The following is a 12,031-nucleotide window of genomic DNA, read 5'->3' on the forward strand; positions in this document are numbered from 1 at the left end:
CCGCTGCTGACTTCACTAAAAAAGATGACATTAAGACTGGTCCAAGGGCAGGGAGGTCAGAGGAGCATTGAAGCCTTCCCTATAAGAGCAATCAAACCATCCTCTCTAAAATAAATTTCAAAAGAGCAGCCTCAACAGAACGAGAACTTACTGTCTGATTTTTTTTTTTTTCCTTTTTTTTTTTTTTTTTTTTTTTATTGTTGGGGATTACTGTCTGATTTTCTAATCCTGAGCTCAGCTCTTCCTCTGGCATCCTGCTGGGATGGAATCACTGCTGAGGGACACAAAGAGGATAGGGAGAAACATGTAAGGATACAGGGGCAGTGTCTTAAGTGACCCTATCAACAAGGGAAAGCTGGGGAGGGGACACATCGGGCATTGTCATGATCACAGGGTTGGGGACACAAGTCCAGACCTTAAGAGATATAGGGGAAGGGGACACGAGCTCTTGCCTAAAGCCCATGGCTGGGGGCTCCTTCATGGATGGCCTTGGAGAACTTCTGAGGCGGTGGCTTCCCTGAAAAGTACAGGTACAACTGCAGGAGCATGTCTGCAGGGGGCCACAGCTGGCAGGTTGCCAGCACAGAGGCTGTAACTGCCCCTCCAGAAAAGCAGAGTGAGCTCTCAGTTCCCACCTGCATGCTGAGCAACTCTTGGCTCCTCCCTGGACACCTGTTCCCAGGATAGCTCCAGCCTCTCCCCAAGGGCAGTGAACCCACAAGGTCCTTGCAGAGACAGTGCAGCACGAGCCCCTTTGATGGACCCCACCAAGCAGCCCCTCCTCAGCACATAATGGGAAAAACTGAAGGAATTAAAAAATGAAGCAGAGAGAGGGAAGGAGGGAGGGGGGGTAGGGCCTTGGTGTGTGCCACACCTTCTAGGGGCAAGACATGATTGCAAGAGGGACTTTACCTAACAAATGCAATCAGTGTAACCTGGCTTATTGCACCCTCAATGAATCCCCAACAATAAAAAAAAGAAAAAAGAAAAAAAAAATGAAGCCAGGACATTGTGTAGGGTAAAAAGTGGTCCCCAAAGATATCCGGGCCCTAATCCCTGGGACTGGGAAAGCAGTCATAGATGACAACAGGTGTTCTGTAGATGTGAATTAATTAAGGATCCTGAGATGAGATTACGCCAGATACTTAAATACAAGAGGACAATGATGTGATGCTGAAAGCAGGGTGGTACAGGGCCACTTGGGGCCCTGAGCAAAGGCGCGAGGCCAGACTCCAGGGGGCACAGGGGAGGCAGACGGTTCTGCCCGGAGCCTCTGGAGGAAGCATGGCCAGGCAACACCTTGGTTTCAGCCTACTGATACTGATGACAAGACTTTTGGCCTCCAGAACTGTGAGAAAATAAATTTGTTGTCTTCAGCCACTAAATTTGTGGTACTTTGTTATAGCAGCAGTAGGAACCTCATACAAGTGTAATCAGGAAGCAAATGTTCATAGGAATTCCACCAAATTCAAACTCAAAGTAAAATGCGCAGGGCTTCCCTGCATCTGCCTTGTGGCCCTGTCCACACTGAGTCACGACTAATTCATTGTTTTCTTCCTTCAGCCTATTTTGCTTGGCTTGTTTCAAACAAAAATAGATGTCAAAACAACGGAATCAAAAAACTAACCAGCAGGTCAGAAGCAGAGGCTCACACCTGTAATCCCAGCACTCTGCAAGGCAGAGGTGGGAGGATTCCTCGAGCTCAGGAGTTGGAGACCAGCCTAATAAGAATAAGACCCTGTCTCTAAAAGTAGCTGGGTGCTGTGGAGGACACCTGTAGTCCCAGCTACAAGGGAGGAGGCTGAGACGAGAGGCTCACTTGAACCTAGGAGTTTGAAGTTGCTCTGAACTATGATGATGCCACAGCACTCTAGCCCCGAGCAACACAGACTCTGTCTCAAAACAACAACAACAACAACAACAACAACAAAACAGCCCAGTGCTGGCGGGCAAGGCTGGATCAGAGCCTCCACTTCTCAAAACCTGAGAGCTGGGCCAGGACCACTGCTCAGTCACCCCCACCTACACGCCCTGCCCACCTCATTCTAAGCAGAGGCCCTTGGTCCCCTCCTCTCTGCCTTCCTCCTCACCCACTGGCCCTCCCACGACACTGCCCTTAGGGTAGCCCTACCCTGTCACAGGGCAGAGAAATCTAGCCTGCCTGAGGGCAAGTTCCAGCCTCCAGAGATTTCCAAAATTTGCAGTTTTAAAGAAAAGCCTGCTACTGGCCCCCAGGGATGCAGGCTGACACTCACAGCCCGTGGCTGGACCACAGTCCTCAGCCAATGTGGCCTTCCCCACTTGAACAGCAACTCTGGCACCAACATCCCACATCAGGCCTAGGTATCTGTCACCTCGAAGTCCCCAAAATTATTGGGCAAGGTGGGCATTTTTATACCAAGTTTTCAGGGGAAGAAACTTCACACTATGAAAACTACATTTCTAAAGTACAATTTAAACATATTCCTTCTCACTCAAAATCATTTTTGCCTTCCCCACAGGACCTAGTCTAGGCTCAGGTCTCAAATCCTCCGGGGGGTTGAAGGACTCTTCTGACGGTGGCCTTCCTGTCCTCAGGCATGCTCACCCACTTCTCCTGGACCACCCAGTAGATTCCTGGCTGTGAACTGGAGGGGCGACTGCCTTGCATGTGAAGGCCCCCCAAGGGCCCCGCCTGAGGACTGAGAAGGGCCCCTGACAGCACAGAATGGTGCAGTCACAATACCCGTGTGGACTGCACAGAGGGCTTCTGAGACAGCCACTCATAAGCCTTGCAGCCCCAAAAGCTGGTCCAGTAAGGAAACTGAGGCACAGAGGAGGTGACTGCCTGCCGAGGGCACGTTCCCAGCAAGTGACCAGGCAGTGAGAGGCCAGGTAGTCCACTGTGGGGCTGGCTCCCTTTCTACACACCACAACTCTGAGGCCGGCTCTGTCTACACCCACTTCTCCGTTTACACTCCACAATTCTGGGGCTGGCTCGGTCTACACTCCACAACTCTGGAATCCCCTCTCTTGTCCACACTCCCTTCTCTGTCTTCACAACCTGGAGTCCCCTCTCTGTCTACACTCCATTCTCTGTCTAAACTCCACGACTCCGGCCTGTCTTCCAACCATTCTCGGGGTACACTCCCAGCTCTGGCCCGCTCTCTGTCGCCACCTCGCAATCACCCACACGGTGGCCCCGGATAGTTTGCAGAGTTCCGCCCCCAGAGACAGGCTCAGCTTGAACAATGCGGCAGCCGCTAAGTCCGAAAGGAAGTCCAGGCCCCGCCGCAGCCCGCCCGGCCGCCTTCCCCCAGACCCCGCCGGGCCCCGCGCCCGGCCTGGACGAGCTCGCGGAAAGCGCGGCGAACAAAAGAAAGGCAGGAAGAAAGGAAAGAAGGAGGGACGGGAGGAAGGAAGGGCGGCGGGGCGGCAGCCAGCCCGAGGGGACCGGCCGCGCTGGACCGGGTGGAGACCTGGGGCGGGGGTCGGGGTCCCGCCGGGTGGCCCAGCTGGGGGGCCGCGAGCGCGCCCTGAAGAGAGAGAGAGAGACGGCGCGCCCGGCCCCCCGCGCACCTACCGGGCCGCGCCGCTGGCTCCCGCGCCGGGCGCCCCCGCCCGCACCGGCCCGCTCAGCCCCGCGCCAACCGTCGCCTCGGCAGCCACCGCCACCCCGGCCCGGGGGGCGGGGCCCGATGCGCGGGGCGGGGTTTGGCCGGGGCAGTAGGGAGGGTCAAACCGTGGGGCGGGGGCGGGGCGGCAGGAGATGGGCGTGGCCTGGAGCGAAGCGGAGGGATCCTGGAGGAGTGGGGTGGGAGCTCCGGGAGGGGCGGGGCGCGAGCGTGCGGGCCCGGCCCGGCCCGGCCCGGACCAGGAACTTCAGGAGAGCCGAGTCTGGCAGAAGGGGGGAGGGGCTTCGAGAGGCGGGGCCTGCGGTGGGGCGGGACTTTCGTGCGGTCCCGGCGCTCGCCCCCTGCTGACCGGCGGGTCCGCGGTCCCGGGACTGCTTTCTACCACCCGGTGCTTGTCCCCGGACCCCTGAGGGAGCCGTTCGAGGTCTGGATTCCCTGAGATCCCGGAGGCCCCTTCCAGCGAAAGCCTCCCGTAGATGCGAGAGGCACCTGCAGTCCAGGAGATCCCGCCCTAGGACTGGACCACGCGGGCCGTGCGATGTCTGGAGGGCGCTACCGGGCCCCGGCCCAGACCCCTGCGCCCGCCCGCTCCGCCCTTGCCTCGCGTCCGCCTCCGCCACCTCTGCGACCTCTTTAGACTCCGCTCTCTTCCTGGCCCTTCCCTGTGCCCAGCCGCGCTTTCTACCCTTGCGGGCCGCTGCACACCCTGCCCTAGAGTCTCAGCCCCCTCCACCTGTTTTCTGCCTTTTTGAGGGTTACTTGTCTTGTTTGACTTCAAAATTCCCTCTCCTCCCCTCGCTATGGTTTTTGGCATCTCTGCATCACTGGGTCTTGTATGGTCGCTTTGATCCCTGGAGGAAACAGATGGCATCTCCAATGGAGTGATGTGAGAAGAGTTCAGTAAAGCTCCTATTTACAAGCGGGTCAGGAGTAGGGCAGCCACCAGGGGTGGCACAGGACTGGAACAGGTGACAGTGGGGCAACTGTTGCCACCTCCAAGACAGAGTGGTTAAAGAACCCAGATGGGGAGAAGGAGAGGAGCCACTTAATAGGAACTGGGGCCTGTGGCCAAGGAAGAAGCCCCAGACAGGCTCCACCCTCCTGTCTCTGCCTGTGTCCTGCTGGTGGAACCTTCTGGAGCAGAGTCAACCCAGAAGGAACCAGACCACAGAGCTCAGGGCAAGGGTGAGAGGCACAGACCGTGGCCCTTAAGAGACGGGTGATGCCATGTGCCTCCAGGTACCTCCTGGAGTTGGGTGGTGGGGGAGTAAGGGCAGCCCATCTAGGGGTCCCAGGGCCCATGAAAGGGCACTGACCCCACAGGGCTGGTCTTAGAAGCTGCCCCATGGGAAACATCACACCTGTCTGTCCCTGTGGAAGTCAGGCCTATGGACAGGAACTGTGCCAGACAGAACGTGCCAGATACTGTACTGGGAAGACAAGATGGGGAAACTGAGTTCTGGCTTGAAAAGATAGGTCTTACCCCTCAAGCAGAACTCATCCTGCCCATCAGGAGGGCTGGGCTCCCTCACTCACTCGTGGCAGCACTATTCACAGCAACCCTGATGTGGGATCAGTGCAAGGCCCAGCAGCAGGAGGACAGGCAACAGCAGGCGGTGCCTGCACACAGTGGAACGTTGTTCACCTGCAACCAAGAAAATCCTGTCATCTGTGACAAGGTGGGAGAACCTAGAGGACCTTGAGTCACGTGAAATAAGCCAGGTACAGACAGATAGATACTGCACGATCTCACTCAAATGTGCAATCAAAAGCATGTCCAACTCCTAAAGCACAGGGGCACATGGTGGTCACCAGTGGCTGATGTAGGCGCTGGGGAGATACTGGCCAGAGGGCACGCAAGTTCAGTTCACAGGACCAATAGTCTGGTGCCCTACTGCACAGCATGGTGACTAGCCTTAATCGTGTGTGTACTCGAAAATTATTGCCCAAGCATGGTGGTTCACACCTGTAATCCAGCACTCTGGGAAGCCAAGGCAGGTGGATTGCTTGAGTTCAGAAGTTCAAGATCACTGTGAGCCAGAGGGAGACCCCCTCTCTGCTAAAAATAGAAAAGCCCGGCACTGTGGCAGGTGCCTGTATTCCCAGTTACTTGGGAGGCTGAGACAAGAGGATTGCCTGAGCCCAGGAATTTATGGTTGCTGCGAGCTATGACACCATGGCACTCTACCCAGGGTAGCAGAGTGAGACTCTGGCTCATAAATTAAGAAAAAAAAAAGAATATTGCTAAGAAACATTTTTGTTAACTTTTAAAAGTAAAATAAATTTTAAAATGGTTTACTTGGTAAATTTTATGTTATATGTATTTTACCACAATCAAATTAATTTTTTGTGATTACAAAAATAAATATGTGAAGTGATGGATATGTTAATTAGTTTAATTTAATCATTCCAAAATGAATACATCTATCAAATCATCACATTATACAATTTTTGTTTATTGTTTTTTTTGTTGTTAATATTTTTATCTTTTCTTTTTTTGAGATAGAGTCTCACTTTATTGTCCTGGGTAGAGTGCCGTGATAGCTTACAGCAACCTCAAACTCTTGGGTTCAAGTGATCCTCTTGCCTCAGCCTTCCCAGTAGCTGGGACTATAGGTGCCCACCACAACACCCAGCTATTTTTAGAGACAGGGTCTTCCTCTTGCTTAGGCTGGTCTCGAACCCATGCACTCAGGGAATCCACTCGTCTTGGCCTCCCAGAGTGCTGGGATTACAGGCATGAGCCACCACACTGGCTTTGTTGTTAATATCTTTAAAAAAGATAAATTTTAAAATGGTTTCACTGGTAAATTTTATGTTATGTGTATTTTACCACAATAAAAATAATTTTTTAAACAACACTCTCCGAGGGGAGGGCCATCTTATTTGGAAACTGAGGCTGACCATAGGAGGTGGGGCCTCAGCCATGTGCAGACAAGGAGACCCAGGGGAGAAGTGGACAGGGAAGCAGCCCAGGGCCTTAGCCAGCTCTGTAGTGACGGCAGGGGTGCCCATGGGCCAGCAGAGGCTGCTCTCAGCTCTCAGCTGCTGGGGTAAGAAGCCAGATGGAAGCTGGTGCAAAGGGCCCCTGAGAGCGGGGGTGGGAGGGTGGGGTGGAAGGTCTGAGTCCTTTGCAGGGGGACCTGGAATGCCACAGTAAATCTCCGCAGCAAATATTTTTCTGACCTCTCCCCAGGCCTTGTGGCAAGTTGCCAAGAAGGAAGACTTAGCAAGTTGCCACATTTCTCAGGAGATTTCCCTCTGTGGTGTAAGTGGAGACCACCACTGTCCTGGCTCCAGAGGGCCTCAGGTGACTGACCCAGCCAGATAGGGAAGGAAGAGCATCTTTAAAGAATAGGGCATCTCAACAAACTAGAAATAGAAGGAACATCCCTCAAAACAACAACAACAACAAAAAAAACTATGTAAGACAAACCCACAGCCAACATTGCACTGAATGGGAAAAAGTTAAAAGTATTCCACCTAAGAACTGAAACCAGATAAGGTTGCCTACTGTTACCACTTCTTTTCAACACAGTGCTGGGAGTCCTAGCCAGAGCAAATCAGGCAAGAGAGAGAAACAGCATCCACGTTGGAAAAGAGAGGCCCAAACTATCTCTGTTTGCCATTAATATGATTTTTTTTTTTTTGAGACAGAGTCTCACTATGTCGCCCTCAGTAGAGTGAGTGCTGTGGCGTCATAGCTCACAGCAACCTCAAACTCTTGGGCTTAAGTGATTCTCTTGCCTCAGTGTCCCAAGTAGCTGGTACTAGAGGCACCCACCACAACGCCAGGCTATTTTTTTGTTGTTGTTGTAATTGTCATTGCTGTTTGGCAGGTCCAGCCATGGTGTACATGGCCGGCACCCTAACCGCTGAGCTACAGGTGCTGAGTCCACTGATATGATCTTATACCTAGAAAACCCTAAAAACTCCTAGAATTAATAAATAAATTCAGCAAAGTCTTAGTGTACAAAATCAATGTACAAAAATCAGAAGTATCTCTATATAGTAATAGCGATTAAACTGAGAGTCAAATCAAGAACATAATACCATTTACAATAGCTACAAAGAAAAGAAAATACCTAGAAATGTAACTGACCAAGAAGATGAAAGATCTCTACAAGGAGAAGTACAAGACATAGATGAAAAAATCATAGATGACTCACACCGTAATCCCAGCACTCTCAGAGACCAATTGCCTGAGCTCACCAGTTGAAGACCAGCCTGAGCTAGAGCCAGACCTCATCTTTAAAAATAGCCAGGCGTTGTGGCAGGCACCTGTCGTCCCAGATACTTGAGGCTGAGGCAAGAGAATCACTTGAGCCCAAGAATTTGAGGTGGCTGTGAGCTGTGATGCCATGGCACTCTATCAGGGGCAACAAAGTGAGACTCTTTCTCAAAAAAAAAAAAAAAAATCAGAGATGACACAAACAAATGAAAAAAAAAATCTTATCTTCATGGCCTGGAAGAATCAATATTGTTAAAATGTCCACATTGCCCAAAGAGATTTACAGACGTAACACAATCCCATCAAAATACCAACATAATTTTTCACAGATCTAGAAAAAATAATTCTAAACTACATATGGAACTAAAAAAGAGCCCAAGTAACCTTAAGCGAAAAGAACAAATCTGGAGACATCATATTACCTAACTTCAAATTATACTATAAGGCTATTGTGACCAAAACAACCTGGTACTGGTATAAAGGGAAACAGACCAAAGGAAAAGAATGGACAACACAGAAATAAAGCCAGATAGCTACAACCAACTGATTTTTGACAAAGTGGACAAAAAACACATACAGGGGAAAGGATGCCCTATCAATAAATTGTGCTGGGAAAATCAGAGCCACATACAAGAGAATAAAGCAGGACGGCTCTCGCCCTAACAAAAATCAACTCAGGATTGGCGGCGCCCGTGGCTCAGTGAGCAGGGCGCCGGCCCCATATGCCGAGGGTGGCGGGTTCAAACCCAGCCTCGGCCAAACTGCAACAAAAAAAATAGCCAGGTGTTGTGGTGGACGCCTGTAGTCCCAGCTACTCGGGAGGCTGAGGCAAGAGAATCACGTAAACCCAAGAGCTGGAGGTTGCTGTGAGCCGTGTGACACCACGGCACTCTACTGAGGGCGGTACAGTGAGACTTTGTCTCTATAAAAAAAAAAAAAATCAACTCAGGATTAAACGTTGCTGTCCACTGGGCTTCTAGTTGATGACGCAGAGGCAGCACCACAGACAAAATGAATGATTTTAAAAGGGAAGGCTGGTGCTTGCTCAGGCACATCAGCCATCACGTGTCTTTATTCACTTTCTTATATACCCAAACTCATCAGATAAAAATAATCCAAGAATAAAGAAGACAAAAGGTAATAAAACTGTCATCAAGATTTCTTATCAGCATTAATATAGCAAAGTACGTACACACCTTTCTTTTTTTTTTTTTTTTTTGTAGAGACAGTTTCACTTTATGGCCCTCAGTAGAGTGTTGTGGCATCACACAGCTCACAGCAACCTCCAACTCCTGGGCTTAGGCGATTCTCCTGCCTCAGCCTCCCGAGTAGCTGGGACTGCAGGCGCCCGCCACAACGCCCGGTTTTATTTATTTATTTATTTTTATTTTTATTTTTTTTTCGTACACACCTTTCTTTTTTTTTTTTTGTAGAGACAGTCTCACTTCACTGCCCTCAGTAGAGTGCTGTGACGTCACAGCTCACAGCAACCTCCAGCTCTTGGGCTTACGCGATTCTCTTGCCTCAGCCTCCCGAGCGGCTGCGTACACACCTTTCTAAACTAAGAATGTCTTGTTTGGAGATAAACCACAAAGGTGCTGGGTTGTCTGTTCTGTTTGTCCACTTCCTTATATGACTAACTGAAAGTTATTGTGTAAATAGAGGTAGAGAATTAAGTGCAATTAAGATCATCACCCAGGCAGATGATCTGTCTCCAGCTACGACTTGGTGAGGGCCTTCCGGCACATTCTTTCCTTTAAGGCGTGACTGCCTGCATTTTTCAGTAAAGCCGCTTATGTGAGCTGGGGGAGACTATCCCCCAAAACTCACATCTAGCCCAAGTACCGGAAATGTTCCTTCTCAGAGCCTTGTACCTCAAGGAGCACAAATGAGACTAATTCACCTCACAAGGGTGCAGGGGACTGTGCCCCTTCAATTAAACTCAGGACTAAAGACCTAAATGTAAGACCTGAAACCATAAAAATTTGGAAGAAATAGCCGGGTGTGTGGCAGGCGCCTGTAGTCCCAGCTACTCGGGAGGCTGAGGCAAGAGAATCGCTAAAGCCCAGGAGGGCTTTAGAGGTTGCTGTGAGCTGTATGATGCCATGGCACTCTACCAAGGGCCATAAAGTGAGACTCTGTCTCTACAAAAAAAAAAAAAAATTTTTGGAAGAAATAATAAGAAAAACTCTTTCAGACATTGGCCTAGACAAAGAACTTCTAACTAAGATCTCAAAGGCAAATAGGAAAATCAAAATAAATGAATAAGACTTACTTAAAAAGTTTCTACACAGCAAGGGAAATAATCAGCAGAGTAAATAAACAGCTGAATAGAAGGAAATATTCACAAACTATATGTCTAAAAAAGGCTGATGTCCAAAATGGACAAAGAACTCACATAAATTAGCAAGAAAAAAACAAGTAACCTCATTAAAAAGTTGGGAAAAGATACGAACAGAATTTTTTCAAAAGAAATATACAAATGACAAAAATATTAAAAAATAGAGTGAGAGTCTTTTTTTGTTGTTGTTGTTTTTTGACGCAGAGTCTCACTCGGTCACCCTGGGGTGGAGTGCCGTAGTGTCAATCTAGCTCACAGCAACCTCAAATTCTTGAGCTCAAGCAATCCTCTTGCCTCAGCCTCCCAAGTAGCTGGGGCTATAGGTGCCAGCGACAATTCCTGGCTCTTCTTTAGAGATGGGGTCTTGCTCTTGCTCAGACTGGTTGTGAACTCCTGAGCTCAAATAATTCACCCACCTTGCCCTCCCAGAGTGTTAGGATCATAGGTGTGAGTCCCCCCAAATGGTCATTAAAAAAATAAAAATAGGCTCGATGCCTGTGGCTCAAGTGGCTAAGGCGCCAGCTACATACACCTGAGCTGGTGGGTTCAAATCCAACCCGGGCCCGCCAAACAACAATGATGGCTACAACTAAAAAAAAAAAAAAAAAAAATAGCCAGGCGTTGTGGCGGGTGCCTATAGTCCCAGCTACTTGAGAGGCGGAGATAGGAGACTTGCTTGAGCCCAGGAGTTGGAGGTTGCTATGAGCTGTGATGCCACAGCCCTCTACCCAGGGCGATAGCTTGAGGCTCTGTCTCAAAAAAATAAAATAAAATAAATAAAAATAGGGCGTGCCTATGGCTCAAAGGAGTAGGGTGCCGGCCCCATATGCCAGAGGTAGTGAGTTCAAGCTCAGCCCTGGCCAAAACAAAAAACTGCAAAAAAGACAAAAAATAAAAATAAATAGATGTTGATGTGGATATAGTGAGAAAGAAACACTTATACATTGTTAGTGGGACTGTAAATTACTACAACCTCCATGGAAAACAGTATGGAAATTCCTCAAAGAACTAAAAATAGACCTACCATTCAATTCACGGCAATTCAATTTAGCAGTTCCATTACTGGGTCTCAAACCAAAGGAAAAGAAATCATTTTATAAAAAAGACACCCGCACCTGAATATTAATCACAGTAGCAGAGGTGCGGAATCAACCTAAGAGCCTACCACTGATGAGTGGATAAAGAACATGTCACACACAGACACACACGCACACACTGTGCCAAAAATGCATACACATTTTAAGAAAGGAAAAACTGTATTAGGCGCCTGTGGCTCAAAGGGATAGGGCGCCAGTCCCATATGCTGGAGGTGGCGGGTTCAAACCCAGCCCTGGCCAAAACCCACAAATAAATAAAAATTTAAAAAAAAATTATAATACTGAGGCACAACTGATTTCTGCAATTACAAGAGATACAAGGTACAATATACAAGGTAACAAAAAATTATGAGTGTATATTGAGTATTACAATTTTAAACATTTTTTTTTTTTTTAGAGACAGAGTCTCACTACAGGCGCCCGCCACAACGCCCAGCTATTTTTTTGTTGCAGTTTGGCTGGGGCTGGTTTTGAACCCACCACCCTCGGTTTATGGAGCCGGCACTCTACTCACTGAGCCACAGGCACCGCCCGAGTATTACACTTTTAATAGTTTTTTTCTTTCTTAAAATGTGTATACAGTTTTGGCACCTTCTGTATATACACATATAAACACACACATATACACACACAAATACATTCATTTGTACACACACCATGGCGTACTGCTCAGCCATAGAAAGGAATGAAATAATGTCATTTGCAGCAACTTAGATGGAACCATTATCTTTTTTTTTTTTTTTTTTTT

General features: G+C 49.0%; 1 protein-coding gene across 5 annotated transcripts in view; it reads right to left on the minus strand.

The window, feature by feature from the left end:
• RGS12 (regulator of G protein signaling 12) overlaps nucleotides 1–3,667 on the minus strand; it is a 95,963-nt gene extending 92,296 nt beyond the window's left edge. For all 5 annotated transcript variants that reach the window (XR_008377223.1, XM_053577925.1, XM_053577926.1 and 2 more), the window contains exon 1: nucleotides 3,563–3,667. The gene's annotated coding sequence lies outside the window, so the exon portion shown is untranslated. The remainder of the gene's footprint in view (nucleotides 1–3,562) is intronic.
• Between the last annotated feature and the right edge of the window lie 8,364 nt (nucleotides 3,668–12,031).

The sequence above is a fragment of the Nycticebus coucang genome, chromosome 23 (assembly GCF_027406575.1).
Source record: "Nycticebus coucang isolate mNycCou1 chromosome 23, mNycCou1.pri, whole genome shotgun sequence".
NCBI lineage: Eukaryota > Metazoa > Chordata > Mammalia > Primates > Lorisidae > Nycticebus > Nycticebus coucang.